This window comes from Neofelis nebulosa, chromosome X (genome assembly GCF_028018385.1).
Source record: "Neofelis nebulosa isolate mNeoNeb1 chromosome X, mNeoNeb1.pri, whole genome shotgun sequence".
Taxonomy (NCBI): domain Eukaryota; kingdom Metazoa; phylum Chordata; class Mammalia; order Carnivora; family Felidae; genus Neofelis; species Neofelis nebulosa.
Window position 1 is genome coordinate 74,998,326 of NC_080800.1, and position 7,301 is coordinate 75,005,626.

The following is a 7,301-nucleotide window of genomic DNA, read 5'->3' on the forward strand; positions in this document are numbered from 1 at the left end:
GTTAGCATTGTTTTATTCAATATCTAGCTTCCATTTCCCCTTTAATAACTTTCTTCTAATATTTCTTTCTCATTCAACTGTCCTGTAAGACTCTTTTCCCTTCCACCCTTTATTACTGCTGCCACCATGAAGTTGCACTGTTCAAATGTTTCAAGAAAGAACTTGCAGTTCAACTACAAGGAGTGCCATTTACTGACAGTTTCTGGGTGTTAGCAACTTCAGGATGTTCCTCAGCCTTTGGGCCAAGAACCCACTCTTCCCAGGAAGCCCCCAACAAATCACTGAGCATGGAAGCAGTAAGTACTAGGGCTTGGCAATTCCTGCCCGATGAGATGTTCTATGAAGGGACAATCATTGCTCCAAGTCTGTATATGTGGGTTGGCCAATATTTTCCATCAAAGTCTGAGTCTCTGTACCAAATTTGTTTCCTCCTATTTTTCCTTCCATGCATATAATATATATTTGCAATCTTAAGATTTTCCCTACATCATCTTGCTGTCTCCCCATTTTATCATACACAGGCATTGCTACCACCATTTCCAATAAATATACAATTCTCTCTGTCTCAGCATCTGTATCCCATGGTGCCCTACAAAGATAGTGACAAACATGGAATAAAAAATTATGTAGTAAGATGAAATTTGGCAATCAGTACCCTATCCCAGGTGGTTTATTGGGCACAGAGGGTCACTGACACAAGGTTGTAGCACAATTTCCAAAACAGTCGCTTATGATGAATTAGAAGAAAGCTCCAATGAACAGAATTGTCTTCACCTATGTGATAATTCTGGATTTTTTAAAATATAGAAGTTGGGGAAATAATACATAGAAGTACAATGGAATTTGTTGATTTTTATTAAGTTGCATTGGTGCTTTAGAAAAGACAGCTAATAAATAATTAAAAATTAAAGTGTAAGACCAAAAGGCCTCTTTGGTGGCCCAAGGAGGGAGGACAGAAAACTAAAAACCAAACTCAAGTTTAATAGAGTAGCAAAGCTAAAATGATGATTGAATGCATAAGGCAAGTCTGTTGCATAAAGTTATGGCCCCTTGTTGGGAAAACCTGGACTATAACACATGGTACAGGGCTATCTTGGTGGAAAGATTTTGACTTCTGATACCTCTGACCCTTTAGCACACAAAAAGGTGTCCCACACCTTCTTATTAAGAGCTACCACTTCTGGGGGCACCTGCGTGGCTCAGTTAGTTAAGCGTCCGATACTGGCTCAAGTCATGATCTCACAGCACATGAGTTCGAGCCCCATGTTGGGCTCTGTGCTGACAGCTCAGAAGCTAGAGCCTGCTTAATATTATGTGTCTCTGTCTCTTTCTGCCCCTCCTTGATTCATGCTCTTTCTCTCCCTCTAAAAAATAAATGAATATTAAAAAATTAAAAAAATAAAAGAAGTATCACTTCTACCATATTAGAAGGCATTGCAGAACTATTTGTACTGCAAAGAAACAGTGTTATCGTCCTGACTTGCTTGTCCCTCTTCTCTCGGCCACATAGCCAAGAACTAGAAATAAATTTCAGCATAACTCCAACATAAACATCCTACATTGTGGATTTGGAGTACTTATGAATCTGGAATTTTAGGGTGCTTGATCAGTGGGGTCAAATTATATGATTAGATAAAGAAAAGTTTACTGACATTAAGGCACTCCCTTAAGATAAATGTTTTAATACTTGACAACAAAGTCTTCATTCATAAGGCAATAGTCTAAAATAGTCTCTAGATTAGGAAAAGTGATGACTCATGATCAGTGGAGTGAAAATGTCTGAATTGCCCTAGTAAGTGGTAAAGGAATAACTAAAGATGGTTAAGGAGGTGGGCACGCTGGAATAAAAGTAATTTTGTCCTAAAATAATACTAGTTGACTAAAGAGGTAAAACTTAGGACAAAATATAAATATGTAAAAAAAAGTTTGTAAAAATAATCTTTAAAAATTTTTATGCATAGGGGCACCTGGATGGCTCAGTCAGTTAAGCGTCCGACCTCGGCTCAAGTCACTATCTCACAGTTCGTGAGTTCAAGCCCTGCACTGGGCTCTGTGCTGACAGTTTGGAGCCTGTAGCATGCTTCAGATTCTGTGCCTCCTTCTCTCTGCCCCTCTCTGCTCACGATATGTCTCTCTCTTTCTTAAAAATAAATTAACATTTTAAAAAATGAAAAATAAATAAATATAAATTATGCATGGTCTGTCCTAAGATTAAAAAGAATGAATACACAGGTCTAAGATTAAAATTTAGTTTTCCTCTCTGTTAAAAGATAAGATTTTCTTAGATTGTTGGTCTGCTCTTAAAAAAAAATATTAATGGGGCACCTGGGTGGCTCAGTCAGTTGCACGTCCAACTTCAACTCAGGTCATGATCTCACGGTTCGTGGGTTCAAGTCTTTCATCAGGCTCTGTGATGACAATTTAGAGCCTGGAGCCTGCCTGCTTTGGATTCTATGTGTCCCTCTCTTTCTCTTCCCCTCCCCCTGCTCATGCTCTCTCTCTGTCTCTGTCTTTGTCTGTCTCTCTCAGAAATAAATAAGCATTAAAAAGCATTACCAATAAGGTTTTTTTTTTTCTTATCCGTGTCCCAAAAAAAGTTTCCATGTTTTGACTTTATTAGGGTTTTGGTTGCTTAAAAAAATGTAATGTTCTCAACATTCAAAGAGCTAAATTTGTTCACCACTATGTAACCTTTTGTATAATCTCTTATTGCCATCTTGGTTAAATAGATAATTAAGTATTAAGGTTTATAGTCATCTGTAATGTTACATAGACATATGCTTTAAATCTTTCTGAACATTTTAACAAACTTTCCAAACTTTCAAATTCTAAACAAAATATTTTTGTGAATTGAACTTATTTATATATTATGTAAATTGCATCAGAAGTATTATCAACTAAGTGATGATAAACCTTAAATTATATTATATGGGTAAGTGCTATAACTGTTTATAAATTCCTGAAGTTTTAATACATCCTATATAATGTAATCACTCATAATTCTAATTATTTAAATTTTATGTGTTGCAAAAATATTAAAATTTCCTTGTCAGCTACATTATAATGTGCTCTCATCAGAACTTTAACCATGGCTGTTTTTGAGTTTTTTCACTTATAGTTATTGTGCTGATGCTCTTACAAAATGTGTTTCATCTTCAAAAAATTCATGGAAAGGACTTCTGATGAATTCAGGTTTCTAGTACATTTAGGATAATAAAACTAAACTGAGCTTGAGTAGTTTAGATGGCAGAGGAGTAGGGAGACCCTAATCTTGTCTCATCCCTTGGGGGAACCCAGATACATAATTATCAAATCATTCTGGACCCCAAATAAATCAATTGGAAGTCTGAATGAAACAAAACCACAAGACCACATGTAGTAAATAGACTACTATTTGGAAGGTAAGAGGTACAAAGAGTTTACCAAGGGAAATATTGTTCTGGGTCCAGCCATGGGGAGGAAGCCTGCTTACAGGGACTACCACAAAGTGGTATAAGTAATGGATTGCAAAATCTGAACTTTTAGCTGTCTGCAAGTGTTGAGGAAGTGCCTGACCTAAAGGTGTGCAAGTGGTGAATTGGCTAGAATCCCAGGAGGGACAGTGTGGTCTGAGAATCCCTTGGGTCTCAAGAAACACTAACATGCAAACATGCTGTGCTGTTTACATGCATAAAAGAGGGACTTACTCCAGCTGAGGGTAACAAGCAAGGATGCCCACTTTCTGCCCAGTTTTGATATGAACTCTGATTAGCTGTGAAGTCACCCCACTGTTTTTTTCCCCACAGACCAACAAAAACATGGCAAGACCCTCCTTCACAGGAAGAGAGTGGGTCTGCGCCTTGGGAATCCATAAAATTTGCAGTTTGGGAACGCAAAAGAGTAACTGAAATAATAAAAAAAAAACTTGGTCACAGGCAGGGTGAAAGTGGGGTTCTGACAGAAACTGGGAACATAAGGTGCTTAATTGTTCTTCTATGAGGTTTCCCTGGAATAGATGGGTGCAAACATTCAGCTCTGGGACTACAGAGCAGGGCACAGTCATATTGATTCAGCCCTAAAGAGATGAAAGCCATCAATGAGCAAATCAGCACCAGCTAGTGGAAGCCAGAGCCACTGAAATCAAACCCTGACCCCCAGGAATCTATTTCCACAGAAACATGTGAGTCTGAGAATCAGCACAGTGGACCCTTTCCTAAGAGGAGGAGCACAATCAACTACTTTGCACCAAGTTTAAGGATCATAGTGTTGCAAAGCTTAACTCTTGTGGAAATAGGAGCTAACTTCCATTTTACTTTTTTTCTATATTTTATTACTATTTTTTTCATTTATTTTCTTATTTTTTCAATTAATTTTTTACTTTTACTATTATTATTTTAATGTTTAATATATAAATATCATACAAACATATTTTTTATTCTTTTATTATTTTATTTTAGGATCCAGATTCTTTTAACAAGCAGACTAAAACACACACAGATTCTCTTTTTTTTTTGTCTTTTGTTTGTTTCTTTGTTCTTTTTTTTCTCTTTATTTTTTCTTTCCTTTCTTTGCCTTTTTCTTTTCTGGACAAAATGATGAGATTAAGAAACTAACCCCAAATCATAGAACAGTCAATAGAACTCAAGGCCAGGGATTTAATCAACACAGATATAAGATGCTGCAACTACAATTTAAAACCTTGATTATAAGAATACTAGCCTGGGTTTAAAAAACATAGAAGACACCAGAGAATCCCTTTTTTTTGAGATAAAATAATTAAATTCTAGTCAGGCCAAAAATTAAAAATGCAATAACTGAGATGCAATATCAAATAGATGCCATGATGGCAAGAATTGATGAAGCAGAACAGTGAATCAGTGATATAGGTGATACCTTATTGAAAATAATAAAGCAGAAAAAAGAGGGAACTAAAGGCACAAGATCATGATACAAGACTTAGAAAACTCAGTGATGTATTAAAGAGGAATTAAATTTGTATTATAGGAGTCCCAGAAGACAGAGAGATAAAAGGGGAGAAGGTTTATGTGAGAAAATTTTAGCTGAAAAATTCTCTAATCTAAGGAAAGACACAGGAATAAAAATTACAAGAATCACAGAGGACTCCCATTAAATTCCAAAAAGGTGACCATCACCAAGACATATTATAGTCAAATTAACAAAATACACAGACAAGGAAAAAAACCCCAAAATCAGCAAAAGAAAAAAAAATCCTTAACCTACAAGGGAAAACAGATCAGGTTACAGCAGATCTATCCACAGAAGCTTGGTAGTCCAGAAAGGAGTGGCAGGATATATTCAAAGTGCTGATTGGGAAAAAATATGTAGCTACGAATTCTCTCACCAGAAAGAATATCATTAAGAACAGAAGGAGAGATAAGAGTTTCCCAGGCAAACAAAAACTACAGGAGTTCATGACCACTAAACCAGCCCTACAAGAAATTTTAAGGGGGACTCTTTGAGTGGATGGGGGAAAAGGCCACAAAGACTAGAAAGGACCAAAGAACATCACCAGAAACACCACCAATACATGTAACACAAAGGCATTAAATTCGTATATTTCAATAATCACTCTGAATGTAAATGGACCAAATGTTCCAATCAAAATACATCAGGTATTAGAATGAAAAGAACAAACAAACAATATCCATCCATATGCTGCCTAAAAGACACTGATTTTAGACATAAATACACCTGCAGATTGAACGGGAAAGGATGGAGTACTATCTATTGTAGTAATGGATGTCAAAAGAAAGCCAGAGTAGTAATAAATATATCAGACAAACTAGACTTTAAAACAAAGAATGTAACAAGAGATGAAGTAGGACATTATATTATGACTAAGGAGTCTATCCATCAAGGAGATCTAACAAATGACAATACTTGTTGGGAACACTGAAATAAATCAATTAATCACAAACATTAAGAAACTCATTGATAATAATACAATAATAGTAGGGGACATTAACGCTTGACTTATAGCAAAGGACAGATCATCTAAGCAGAAAATCAACAAGGAAACAGTGGCTTTGTATGTCACACTGGACTGGATGAATTTAACAGATATATTCAGAACATTTCATCCTAAAGGAGCAGAATATACATTCTTCTCAAGTGTACATGGAACTTTCTCCAGAATAGATCACATACTGAGTCACAAATCAGCCCTAAACAAGTACAAAAAGACTGATCATATCATGTATATTTTCAGGTGACAATGCTATGAAACTTGAAGTCAACCACAAAAAAAAAAAAATTAGGAAAGACTTTAAATACATGGAGGTTAAAGAACATCCTACTAAAGAATGAATCGATTAACCAGGAAGAAGAAATGAAAAAAAGTTCGTGGAAGCAAAGGAAAATGAAAACATGACAGTACAAACACTTTGGGATGCAGCAAATGCAGTCCTAAGAGGGAAGTATATTGCAATTCAGACTTATATCAAGAAGCAAGAAATGTCCCCAATACACTAACCTTACACTTAAGGAAGCTAGAAAAGGAACAGCAAATAAAGCTTAAATCCAGAATAAAATGGGAAATAATAAAGATTGGAGCAGAAATAAATGATATAGAAACAAACAAACAAGCAAGCAAAACAGTGGAACAGATCAACAAAACTAAGAGCTGGGTCTTTAAATGAATTAACAAATTGATAAACTCCTAGTCAGACTTATCAAAAAGAAAAGAGAAAAGGCTAAAATACATAAAATCACAAGTGAAAGAGGAGATATCACAACCAAAACCACAAAAAATATAAAAATTACAGAAGAATACAATGAAAAATTATATGCCAACAATCTGGCAATCTGGGAGAAATAGACAAATTCTTAGAAACTCACAAAGTACCAAAACTGAAACAGGAAGAAATAAAAAATTTGAACAATACCATAACATTAAAAGAAATTGAATTGGTAATCAAATATTTCCCAACACACATATGGCTTCCCAGGGAATTTTGCCAGACATTTAAAGAAGAGTTAATACCTATATTTTTCAAACTGTTCCAAAAAACAGAAATGGAAAGAAAATTTCCAAACTCATTCTACAAAACTAGAATTACCTTGATTCCAAAACCATACAAAGACCCCACTAAAAAGGAGAATTACAGACCAATATCCCTCATGAACATGAATACAAAAATTCTCAACAAATACCAGAAAATCCAATTCAACAGTACATTTAAAAAAACTCACCATGATCAAGTGGGATTTATTCGTGGCCTACAAGCCTGGTTCAATATTCACAAATCGATTGACATGATACACCACATTAATAAAAGAAAGGATAAGAACCATATGATCCT